The 14,141-nt window shown below is 32.4% G+C and overlaps 2 long non-coding RNA genes across 2 annotated transcripts; both read left to right on the top strand.

Moving 5' to 3' along the window:
- Positions 1-480: 480 nt before the first annotated feature.
- LOC127875484 (uncharacterized) lies at positions 481-2,400 on the top strand. Its single transcript, XR_008047452.1, has 3 exons — positions 481-600; positions 1,494-1,512; positions 1,805-2,400. It is a non-coding gene; the product is annotated as an uncharacterized LOC127875484 (long non-coding RNA).
- A 370-nt stretch (positions 2,401-2,770) lies between these two features.
- On the top strand, positions 2,771-8,483 carry LOC127875483 (uncharacterized). The gene is made up of 4 exons (XR_008047451.1): positions 2,771-3,326; positions 4,043-4,420; positions 4,793-4,838; positions 5,721-8,483. It is a non-coding gene; the product is annotated as an uncharacterized LOC127875483 (long non-coding RNA).
- The last annotated feature ends 5,658 nt before the right edge of the window (positions 8,484-14,141 follow it).

A 14,141-nucleotide genomic window follows, 5' to 3' on the forward strand; every position in this document is an offset into this window, starting at 1 on the left:
ACATATTAATCATTGTGTTTGATTAATATAATGGCAATGTCCTGAAACTGTTTAATTTAGTTCTGCCATGGCATAATATACTGTGTCACTCAATATAGTTTTTGGAATTCACTGTTTTTTCTCTTTTGTAAAGAGTGTCCTTATTAATACAATTGAACGTATGACTTCCATATGTCACCTATAGTAACTTAATTCATAAAATATTTCGAACAAGGGGCTATAGTTTTAAGTCATTTTCTAAAATTAACACTTAACATGGATTTTATATGTTGAAAAGTAGATATTGTTATTTACCATCTTCTAACAAGAATTAAATTTATTTAATATTATATAAAACAAAAATGTTTGTAATAATTATATTGATATATTTGTGCTTACAGATGAAACGCCTAAGTAAGTAACTGTTATATACTTTTCATCTAATTGTATTTTATATTTAATATATCAAACCAGCTAAAGCGTACTAGATTAAAGCAATACATATCACAAATGCATTTGTCAAAGCGCATCATTGCATTTATTATTTGTTGTTGTTGTGTTTCAGACCATTCCCCGCGTCGTCGAACATTCCCGCTACTTCAGAAGGGCAGAACAGACACGGTAAAACGAACTAATAAGAATTCTTGATTAATAGTAATAATTTGTTGAGAAAGATTTCATATATGAAATAGTTTGATGGGGTAGAGATAAAATGTGCAAATGTTTACCTGTACTGCCTCCGAATTGTTCGGATACTTCAGTATTTCAAAAATTGCAAACAAAACAGCTGTTTTGTTCTCGTTCAATGCAGCCGCCCATTTAACCAAATTCGTCGAAGAGATGTTTTGCGACAGCTATCAAAAATATCATGATTCCTATGTGTTTGTTTTTCATGTAAATATTTGCTTTTGAATGTTAAGTATTCCCGAACGCTTAGTACCAATGGGATATACCATGACGGAATATGATAATACACGGGTCCATGTATTCTGGTGTTTTCCTCCGGTATCGCATTGTTTCATGCAGAAAATAGACTACTCGAGTATCAACGTCATTATTGCACCTGTTTGAATGCGTTTCTTTATTAGTGAACATGATACATTTTTTGCGAAGTGTTATGAATATTGAAACAAATAGATTTAGAAGTCTTATTTAAAACAAAAAATGTATCGTATCTTTCGTTATTACGACTCTTGTAAGAGATATCAGATCGGTTTCATTGGAAATTATGCAGTTACACTGTAGCCCACAGTACCAACAGAGTTGGTAATTTGCACAAATGAATTTTTTCGCTTTAACGTGCACATTTCATGACCAAAAACATAGTGAAATGTTTGAATAAAGAATTATCTCGGACATAAATCCATTAAATGTAAACGACTTAACTGAATGTTTTACTTGTAGTTTGTTAATGTATGTAAATTCAAATAATTCAGAAGAAAACTTCATAGTCTTTAACTACACTGTTTAATTTCTGTTCTCTGCATACACATTTTGATATTCTCTCATTCCAGGAAAAGCACAGAGCCACGTGTAAGTGTGTCGTTAAGTAGTTTTCACTGTTTTAAAATGTGTAACTGTAACTTAGTTGGCCTATTTAAAATTATTGTTTCAGGGTCTAAATACCAAAGTTAATAAAAGTTTTTTTTAACTTTAGAGTATTTCTTTCATATGTATTGCATACATTAGTGAAAAAATATGAGTATAAGTGTTTAAGCGATAATCACCTGAAGACATCGTTTAACCATCAATCTATGTTATATTTTGTGTTTTATATTCGTATAATATATAAATATATTTTAACGATGATCTTTCATTTATTAAGATCATACCATACACGGTAAGTCGGGTTTAAATGAATTTTTAATGGAAAAGGTTTGATTCTATTCTGCGTTTCGAATTTGTGTAGTTGTGAAACAATACAAATTTAATAAAATGTGCTTGTCCACTAGATATGATCCTTTCTTGAACTAAGTACTTGCCTTTTTGAAGCATGGTGTGTGAGCAACATCATGAAGCCATTACCCATTATTGGAAGAAGCAAAGCTGCTTTGAGAATGTTACTTAAAAACCTTATTTCTCAGGATGTCTTAAGAGATAGTGAAACTTAAACGGATTGATAGCATTTTTAATGAATAGTCATACTGGGATTTTCTGTTCAATCTGTTTGGTTTCGAAAATATATAATCACCAGAATTCGATAGCAGCTTAAGCAGTTGACAGAAACCTTATTGAAATTAAAGTTGCAATTGCGAATATTGCATATGTTTGTATTAAAGCCATTTAACCTAGAACCGATTAAAGATTGTTTAATGTTAGCTAATATTGTGTATAAAAAATACATTTTGTACAAATATATAACTGAATGATATCTTTTAACTCGATTCGAGATTTTAAGCATTCACTTTAAAACTTTTTACAACAGAGCGAGTCTTCTATAAAAAAAGCATGCCATTCTCAAGCAAAGTCATATATTTTTAGAATACTACAAACAATTTAATAGAATTTTTTTCCGTAATTCTGACGCATTCGCATGGTTGTCTTATTGCGTGTTTTTTGCTACTATGAGTTGTGCATGTTTTGGTTATATTTTTGTTTGTTTTGTTCTGTTCTGTTCAATTACACACACACACACACACACACACACACATATATATATATATATATATATATATATATATATATATATATATATATATATATATATATATATGCAAAAAAACATGTATACAAAGTGTCCGGGTTGTAAGCTTACGTATTTTCATAGTGTGGGGGTGGGGGAGTTGGGCAAAGCTGCTAATTGACCTTGTAGAACAAACAATATTGTAACTTTAAACAGTAAGAATTGTATGAATACTTTATCCTTATACAATACACATTTACTCGTAAGTCAATCTGAATGTGAATTATAGATGTTTTTCTCATGAAGTAAGTATTCCGCACTTACATAGTTATTTGTTTGAATATTTTAAGGTATGCAGAGGGTTCTACAGCAACCGGAAACATCATCATCAGTACTAAAACGACTGAATTGTATTTATTACTTCATGTTTATACTGTGCTTATTAGTGATGTGTTAAAACCACAAAACACTTAATTGGTTTATGTACAAACGCATTTAATCGTTAATGGATTAAAATGACAATATTAATATTTGTTATAAATAAATCAAGGTTTATTTAATTTTAATTTATTTAGTGGTAATTGTATCGTTATAGACTGTTTGTTGACGCTGAGGTAAATGTATAATAATTAACCTATATTTCTTTGTCATTTTACTTAAGTGCACCTCTAATAGTCTACGATGACGAGCCCAATGCTAATTCAGTTGGAAAAGCCCCGGACAGGTTGTTGTACCTTGACCTCAGTTTATTTTTAGCAATAAAACATAGCTCACCAACATTAAACCCGTCCAAAATTTTATAAATTATTACATTGCAATACTAACACGATAAACGTAATAGTTTCCGAACAAAAAACGTGTGGTTTTGAGTAAAGCGTATCGCATCTATTTAGGGTCGATTACATAATTGAAATAATAAAATAAGAAGATAACCAAATACAAAATATATAAAAACACAGATTATACTCATCGAGATGGTGTTCACGAGCTGTAAAGTAAATACAAATGCTTTCTTTATAAACTCGATACCACTGTTATCTTTCTAAAACAAATACCTAGTTAACTGGAAAATTCAATATGATCAAACGTTAACGATGAACTTGACTGACCTTCGCTTTCAATGTCGACTTCAGATTGTGTTTTTTAATAGTAACACTTACTAAAATATAAAACATTCTTACTAACGTTAATCATTTATGTATGGTGTTGATAAGGTTTCTTATTATGTCCAATAAATACGTACATGAATCGAGTCCGCTTAATATTTCGACGACAGTATTGTGTTTTTTAATAAAAAAGATCCACAGAATAATATTAGTAATTAAGTGAGGAAAATCTTCATGCAATTATTAAACCAGCTGTAACATGAGTAGATATTCATGAACGCCATTCAATCAAAGGATATTCATTGATTTACCGATGCTATTTCGGACTTTACAGACAAACATCGATGGACACTAATCGGTGCAACAAAGTAAAAGACCATTCAAACGACGACGAGGACTACATGAATTTGCGTTTGGGCACCCCACAAAGCATGGCTGGCGATAAGAGTGTTGAAAACCGCACTTATGGGACCACACACTTAGCACAAAAGTCTATCGATACAGAGTTGGAACAAGGGAGTACCAACATAACGATAGCACAAACGTCTACAAAAGCACCTTTTGCAGCGCGTTATGGAAAACGCGCACTTATGCCAGGGGTAGAAGGTGATTATATACAAATGGATGCACCAAGACAACCAGCTAAACATATGTATGAGAACACTCAGCTAACGCCGGTTAAAACCGAATCAAAGGAGATCAAAGGCGACGAGTATGTTCTTTATGTTTGGTTTTATTATCTCTTATGTAAATGCATTCATGTGCAATCATGTAAATAATACTTTCGTTTACATGATTGTGTTAATTGTATATGAAGTAAACTGCGTTTAACTCAACAAAATATACAAAATAAGGAATACAATAAAGGTTTGTCTTCGGTTGGGTGAATCAGATTTGCAGAACATGACTTTTCAAAAATATTGAAGCAAAACATCGAATGATTATAGTTTATGCAAGGTGCTTATAAATAGGCAGTAACATTAGACTTGGTTTACAGAAATATTTTTTATAATGCTATTTTATATAATGCTAAAACATATATTTAGGTACATTAAAAAAAAATATTCACATGTTTTCTTTACAGATTTGAAAATGATGACGTGGCATTGCAGAAGTTTAACTAAACAGTTGTAAGTATACGTGTGATATGCACATTCGGATTGGTAATTTGCCTTATATTCTCATAAAATCGCAACTGTCTGGAAACCGAAAAATTGAACGTTACATAGAGATTTCAATGTAGTTTATAGGTAGATATTAAGTGTCTGAAAGAACATGTTATGCCGTTGTTAATAGTTTTCATCATAATTTGTGAATTCGATTTATTGTTTCTACTGTTGAACATTTTTTGTAGATCTTAGGTATGCATTGAATTCGGACTGTTATTCTTATATTCATCTCGATTCATGTTTTTCTACAATAAATTACTTAATACCGCAATTGTGACGTAAATTTATTCCATGAACTGTCTTACAAAGCTCTAAAATATTCAAAAGAAGTTATTATATTTCCATACACTCAGGAAACGTTCGATTCCCAAGTATCACTTTTTTTGTACAAAGGAAAGGCAAAACAGATAAACACATTTTAGAGTATTAGGCTTCTGAATGATACGCATGGGCGTTTAAAATACATTGACTTGTTCAAGTTATTCTTCAGAGCTCATTGTCGAGAGTATAATATTCAAAAGTGTTATATATATGTTAACAAGGGTCCTTTACAAAGGCAAAGAATGTCTTAAAGACAAAGTAAATATTCACATAAACAGAAAACAAGTTAAGTTTCATTACGTGTTTGTGGAGACAAAGATTCCATATAACAGCGTTAAACGCGATTTTGAATTAATTACCTTTGATTAGAACCGGGCTATGTCTTTTCGAAAGTGACAGTGTTCCAATCTTCCAACTTGTCAAGTGATTTCTGTATACCTTCAACCAATCGTTTATTCAATACTACAGCATCTTATTAATATTACATAACATGTTCAATAAAGAATGTGTCTATTGTAACAGCGAATTTCCCTGCCCCTACACCACCCTCAAGTACTGATGGAGATGACTACGAGGACACCTATACAAAAAAGAAGCATAAAACATCCTAAAGAACATTTTAGCCCGTAAATGAGTTCATGTTACTATAATGTAATCAGATACATGCATTGTTGGTAGACGAAACATGCCCGTGTTGAATACTTATAGCGTACATTCAATATGACTTTCTGTCTTCACCGATGGTGTTCATAACATAAATTCTATGATATAACTAGATCGTGTGATCGAAGTGAATTTGTTATTTCAAACACGAGCTGTCGAATGGCGTAACTTGCAATGTATTAATGTATTTTTTTTAGCGTTTGTCTATCTAGTATAAATAGAAACGCGTGTATTCTATTTAAATTATGCACTTCAACTTAGTCACGTCATACATGAATTAGATCTAAGCGTTAAACGTATTATATTTGTGTTCAAAATATCTTTTCATTTGTGTTAAAATTTAATACAAATTATGTCCTAAACGGTGTCTTTCATACGTTTAGAATATAGCAATATGTAATTTGTATTCGTCCGTTTACACATTATAATTAAGTTTATGTCAACGTTCCGAATACCGAACGTATTACGTTTGGTATATTCTTCATTTTTTATGATGTAAAAATAATTATAAGTAAAAAGACATTATTAATTTCTTCATATTTATCCCACTTTTACAGCGAATTCAGTTGATTAAAAAGCCGTTGATTAAATTTATGCTATTAACCCGTACGAAATTGCGTCATTTTTTCGACAAAATGACGCCATTTTTTCATGCAAAATTATCAAGTTATACTAATTTTGTTTTAATAAAAAGGTTTAATGAATCAAACGTGGGATAAATAGAATAAAAGATTAGTGTTGAATACAGATCAGGTTTATCATGATCGGCACGAAAACGAAAAAGCTTTCACCAACGTTCATGCTTTTTGTTTTCTAAGCCTCGCATGATAAACGTGATCTATAACCAACACTAACCTATTATTCTCTATTTAGCCGGTTAAAATTAAGCTATAATCAATTCTGTATCAATTCGAACTCATAGTGACAAAAGCATCCTCTTTTCGATTGGGAAATGTCAAGGTTTTTAGTTAATAAGGGCAGTCTTTTTCAACTTTTCAAACTGGTCACTTGTTATCTTAAAATTGATGCGTTGAAAATACGCGATGTTTTTTCAATATTAATTTTGTCGAATCTATGAATCCTATCGTGAAAATATTTATTAATAAGATTTGACAGAATCACTGATCCGTAAAGGGTAAATAACTTTTGCAGTTCCGGTTCGCGTTTTATTTACGCGCATTTCAAATAAACCGAATTGTTTCGAGTAGCAACTTTTCCTTAAAAAGTAGTTCCAAACCAACACGTATAAGCTCATAAGCTTCTTCAAATAATGACCGCTATTTACTTAGATTCGAATGTTGCCAATATTTTGGAAAGATACACATTTTGACCGTGTTTTATCAAGACTGAGTCATACATACAGCTTCTAGATCTTTAATTAAGATTCAGATTTGAACACTTACTAGATATTAATAATTTTCAAGATATCTTTCCGATTGAGACTCTAATACACTTTCATTAAGAATGAGTCATCATTAAATGTTAATATTTTTTCTTAGATTTGGCTGAGTGACCTACTATTGAACTGACTGCATGAGATTTTGACTTGGCCTATATATTGCCTAGTTAAACAGTATGTCCAAGTTGCATCAACATTATTTGTCCTTCACGTATAACGTGGTAACATGTCGATAACAAGATTGGTTTAACCTTGGGACTTAGTTTATGAACCCTTTTGACCAAAATTTGATCAAGAATATGTAACTTAACAAAACTTACAAAATTGCGCTGATTGTGGTAGAATAGCATTGCCAAGTTTGTTCGTATATGCGATTGAGACCAGATTGTTATTTCAGCTTATGTGTAACTAATACAGTTATTGTGCGTTTTATAACTTTTGAGTTTGATTGTAAGTCTTAACACAGTAATAGAACTCGCATATTTTTCTTTCTATAACAATTACCTTAAACATTTGGTCATGGATTTATATTTGATAATATGTATTATAATTCGCCTTGGTTTTGTGTTTTATATATTTAATGTGACCCTTCATATAAAAACCAATTTGTACATTTTGTTAATATATAACATTGTTTTATTGATATATGTATGTATGTGTGTTTTTAGGATAAGTTTTTATTGTAGAAATCAAGACAATTATTTAGTTTTTGAAAGCATGGCGTATACATACATATAATGAGCATATATCGAGCGTAAGTTTAGGATAACAGGAAATATATGTATTTATGTACATGTATGTAACCAAAATGTTATTGGGTCCAGTATTACTTGTACATGAACATACTTTTTTGACGTCTTTATTGTTTTTCTTTCACGTTTTATTATTCTAAGGCTGTTTTGTTTATCACACGTTTGTTTCTACTTGATTGGGCTGTATCTACGCATTCCATTTTTCCTATTTAAAGTATTTATAGTAGAATTGTTAATGATTGGGATACATTTATGCCATATACTTTATTTATGTGTGTTAACAATATTTAACACACGTTGACTTCAAGTATGATGCATGCATTTCATGAAAGTACATTATTGTCAAAGTAAAAAAAAAATTATTCGCATACATGTTACACAATATGTTTATGCATTTTTTAAGTTAAGTCTGCACAATTTATTCATTAGTGTTTAAAGTTAATTACTTTGATATTGTAAAGATTGTAAACATCAGCCAATGTTATGTCTAAATGTTAGTTGCGTTATTATTGTATCGTTTCGTCTCTCAATGCATTTTCATATTCATAGTACTAATATTCTGCAATATATATTTTTCAAAATAAATACGATTTCCTTCATGTACGTCGTGTATGTCGTTTTCTGACGGGTAACAGGAGAGCAGCGAAGGACATGCACTGCACCAACACAAACCCGTCTATGGCAACATGCTATACACATTGCACAGATGAATGCTGAACTAAATTCTCTTAAAAAGTTGTATTCAACATAAGCTTTTCACATTTTTTGATATTATTTTGGAATGCATAGCATATATTTGGTTCGTATTATATACTTATTTTGATTATGTACGTTGATTGACTGCTCACCTGTCCTCGGCATTGTTTTACTGTGTTTTGTGCTTCCGAAAAAATTACAAGCACACCTTTCGTTTCCCTGTTATTTCAAGAACTGTTTTTATCAAGTAGAATGAAACCGTGGTTATGTTGGAAATTGGTATAGCATTTATTTTTACGGCAATTTTACCGATACTTAAACAAAAATACAGCTGTTAGTTACTGTTTTAAATATTCGTACCTAAAAATCGTTAACAAGATGAAACAGAAAAGTGTGATTATGTTAACTGACCAAGGCGATGAGTGAAGCTCACAAAAGCCGTAACAAGCAGCTCTTCTGCAATGTTTCTCTCTTCAATGAAATCAATTTACACTAAAAATTCCCAATATGATTCCTTGTATAATTTTTAAATTGTGAACTTAACAAGATATTCAAACGACAAGACGAAAACATCCGGATTCAGTATACAAACCTATTTCCTCTTTTTTTCTGGAGCATAATAATAACACGACTTTTATGGAGTCGACGAGCGCTGTTTTAACCTTATATGATATTTTGTACAGTTGTGTGCCATCATAAAAATGCATTTTAAGCGATTTAAAACAATTCTTCGCCAAGAAGTGCTTTACGTTAAAGTTAAGATTAAGCCATAAATACAATGACCAGCACATATGGACATATATAGTTATTACTAATTTAAATTATACTTTATCACACATACTGTGGTCATATTGTGATAAACCGGTGTTTCTTTAAACGATTCGGTTGATGCCAGACATAACTCTTGACTATATTAGTAAAGATCAGAGTAACGAAGTTGTTGAATGCTATGGAGAAAGGCGACTAGACGACATAAACGGAAAAGTAATTTGTTCCCACTAAAATTGCAAAAAAAATAAGGGTTGAAAAGTCGAAAAAAAAATTGTTTCGTTATATTGTTAACGCTTGCCAAATACATACGAAATGAAATGTAAGTCGCGATACAAAATTTTGGTTTACGGGGGGAGGGGGAGGAACATGTAACATATACCAACCGTTCGGAAACAAATGTTACAAACGTTCGAATATAGTAATTGACCCGGACATATTTTATTAGCCATATTACTATGCACGTATTGATCAAATACCGATTTTTTATTGTGTAACCCTCTGTTTCAAAAGTAAGTTTTGTTTGCATTTATACTCTCAAGTGTTATAGTCTAATAGTTTCTCAACGAAAATTTACAATTAATTGATACATACCGGCTAAAAAAATATACGCGTCATAATAACTTACTGTAAATGTAAAGAGGCAAGGCGCCCCCCTCCCTCTTAATCCGCATATGAAGGACATGCAGAGATCGTCCTAATATATGTTTAATGTTCGTTCTATAGCTACTTTGTGTTTATTTATAGTTTAAATATGGTATATGATCAAATGTTGCAAACATAAAAGAATGATCGCACAATTCATTATTATTTTATGGAATTTTGCAAACATAATCGAAAACTAAACCTTGGACACCAAACAATAGTTTAGAGTTGGCACAGAAAAAAAAGTCTGTAAGATTAGTGGAAATACAAACTTTTGTGCCGCCTTATACCTTAAAAAGAGTTAAGGCCATTATTAGGGAAAGAGCAGTAATTTCGATTCAATACCAAACAAATCCGGAATGTCTTACTTGTCCTTTACATTTTAAAAAATGAAACATTGACACTTGGCTTTACTTTCAATCATAGAATAATCCCTGTTCAGGCCTGAAGATTAAATTCCCGATATTTTTTCTGCATCTATTAAAAACAAGGGACAAAATTGTCACAAAACCAGGTTTTCATTGTGAAAAAAAAATCTGATAAAGGTAGAAAACTCAAACTGAACTTTTGAAATGACCAAAAAAAATTAACCCCCTTTGTAATTTTTTTTTTTTTTTAAATCTATTTTTAGTCGTGGCGACCTTGACATTGGAGATATTGACGTGATTCTTTCGTGGGACACACCGTCCCATGATGGTGAACAAATGTACCAAATGATTTTAAAATCTCACAATGAATGACATAGTTATGGCCAGGACAAGCTCATTTATGGCCATTTTTGACCTTTGAACTCAAAGTGTGACCTTGACCTTGGAGATATCGACGTAATTATTTCGCGCGACACACCGTCCAATGATGGTGAACAAATGTGCCAAATGATTTTAAAATCTGACGATGAACGACATAGTTATGGCTCGGACAAGCTCATTTATGGCCATTTTTGACCTTTGAACTCAAAGTGTGACCTTGACCTTGGAGATATCGACGTAATTATTTCGCGCGACACACCGTCCAATGATGGTGAACAAATGTGCCAAATGATTTTAAAATCTGACAATGAACGACATAGTTATGGCCCGGACAAGCTTATTCCGCCAGCCCGCCAGCCCGCCAGCCAGCCAGCCAGCCAGCCCGCCAGCCAGCCAGCCAGCCCGCCCGCATTCGCCAATCTAATAACCAGTTTTTTCCTTCGGAAAACCTGGTTAAATATATATTGCCCATCAACGTACACGAAATCGTTGTCCTGTCATCTTACACAGACTATAGTGCATAGAGATGTTGTAGTAGTAGTTTCAGTAGTAATAGTAGTAGTATAAATAGTAGTAGTAGTAGTAGTAGTAGTAGTAGTAGTAGTAGTAGTAGTAGTAGTAGTAGTAATAATAGTAGTTGCAGTAGTAATAGTAGTAGTAGTAGTAGTAGTGGTAGTTGGATCTACCAACATGGAGTACTACCAAGACTTCTGTGGCTTCTTTTAGTGTACGGCGGCCAAATATCGACTGTCGAAGTCATGGAGAAGAAATTAAGCCGCTACATCAGAAGATGGCTCGGAGTTCAAGGTCACCAAAGTCAGGCAAGTCACGATGCTGCGAGACAGTGCGGACGTAAAAGTCAGAGCAGCGCGGGCGGATGTCAAAACAGGTCAGAAGTGGACATCAGACAAGGCAGTCAAAGACGCAGAATTCAGGCTCAAACACATCTTTATCGTGGAGAAAACTTCATCTAGCTGGTTGGGATTAGGATGTGTCACTAGTGCCAGTTGGAGTGCTGCATCAACAGCAGAGAAGAGGATGATGGTCCATGGTGACGTTCGGTCGACAGAGGAGGAGACAAGACAAGCGACAGCCGTTGGAATGAAACAACAGGGCAGTTGGTTGAAATAAGAAGGGGTCCAACCAAGAAATATGTACTTATGTGTGAACAACCAGATACACAGACATACAACAGATATACATATTCCCATTTGATACTACGGCGTGTACGCCTAACTACGATGCAGAATGAAGCAAATATACTATGAAATTACCATCACCCCCCAAAAAGATGGTTCATTCATAGCAATATACACCACCCTTACTCCGCAACACATCTCAACGTGGGAACAATTTACATACACAGAAGTGACAATTTTACATACATGAACATTTATTTACAAATATAACACCATTATAGTTAAATGTTGGCACGGTCCGATCAGGATTGATAAATGTCTGTGTATCTGGTTGTTCACACATGTGTTTCTACCTGTATATAAATAATCGACTGTGAACAAGTATCTAATAATAGATCCCAGAAGAAAGGAAATGACGTTTTTGTGAAATATAATTATCTCCCTTTAACACAAGACAAGACAAGACAAATATTTATTCAGACTTGCACAGTGTACATCGTCTTAACGCTAGATATTTCACATACAATTATGTCACAGAGATAAACATAGTAGTAATATAAACATAAGGAGCAGCGTAAACATCGTTAAGAAAAGTTACAGAGATAAAAATAGTAGTAACAATAACATAAGCAGCATCGTATACGGTTACGAAAAGGCAAGGTAATATATAGAGGATTGCTATATAAATTTATTAACAACATTAGTAATATTATTTCTTAACATCAGAGCTTCTTTTACAAATTTGGCTAACTTAATAAGTTCAAATGTATTCGTTGTATTCAGCAACTGGTGGAATTTATAAACAGAAGGCCTATTGTAATAACATTTCTTTAAATAGTTTTTTCTAATATCAACGTATAATGGACATTAACAGACATAATGGTACTCATCTTCAATATCTAATTCGTTACAACAAAGGCAAAAACGTTCATATCGTGGTATATTTTGACCAGCATATCTTCCAGTTTCTCAGTGGCAGGCTGGAAGATCGAAGCTTTGCGACATAGTGTCTTAGTTATTTAGGTAATAAATCTAAATAATTTTCGTATACAAATGTTGACTTAAACACACGATACATATCTAAAACAGAGCTATTTTCAACGGATCGAAACCACTCTTGTTTATAAGTATCAATTACAACAGTTTTAAACTGTGGTATAGCTATTTTAACATCGACGGAGCTTGGATTATTAAACACGTATGAAAAACCGTAAGTGTCTTACAATAGTTTAACATTAGATACCCAATTAGAACGACCATTTTGACAATCATTTAATGCTTGTATATAAATCGATTTTAAAATTATGTTATCAGTTTCAATAAGTTTAAACCAATATTTAACCATTTTAACATATCTATGGATAAATAGTGGGTATCTTCCTAACTCGCCGTACACTACAGCATTACATACAGTTTGCTTAACGTTTAACAATCTTTTACAAAACTTTAAGTGTACCCTTTCCAATTCCATGGACTGCGCTTTACCCCATATCTCCAATGCGTAATTCAGTATGGATCCAACAAAGGCATCGAATAGCTGGAATTGTGTTTTTGGTTTTAAGTCAAACTCTTTACATTTGTTAAATAAAATATTCATAGCTTTAAGTGCTTTTCCACATAGATATTCTTGATTTAAATAAAAATTTCCAGTGTAATTAAAAACAGTTCCCAAATAATTAAAATCATTTACTACTTCTATTTGCTGACCTTCAAATGTCCATGTTTCAGATGGCAATAATCTACCCCGTTTGCGAAACACCATTATTTTAGTTTTATCGGTATTAACCTATAATCCCCAGCATTTACAGTAATTTGAAACAAGATCCAAGTGTTTCTGCACTTCTCCGGACGATTTACCAATTATAGCCATAGCATCTGCGAAAAGTAACAAAATCAATACAATATCATCAATACTTAGGCCGGAAGAGACGTCATTCTGTAAAAACAATTCTAAGTCTTCTACAAATAAGGAAAACAACAAAGAGGACATAACTTCACCTTGCCGTAATCCTACAGCGTAGTTAAAATAGTCTGAGTATGATGAACAATGCTTAACACAAGATTTAACATTTTCATACATATTATTTATTATTCTAAGCAATTTACCTTCTATGCCGGCCTTGTATATTTTC

The sequence above is a fragment of the Dreissena polymorpha genome, chromosome 3, assembly GCF_020536995.1.
Source record: "Dreissena polymorpha isolate Duluth1 chromosome 3, UMN_Dpol_1.0, whole genome shotgun sequence".
Lineage (NCBI taxonomy): Eukaryota > Metazoa > Mollusca > Bivalvia > Myida > Dreissenidae > Dreissena > Dreissena polymorpha.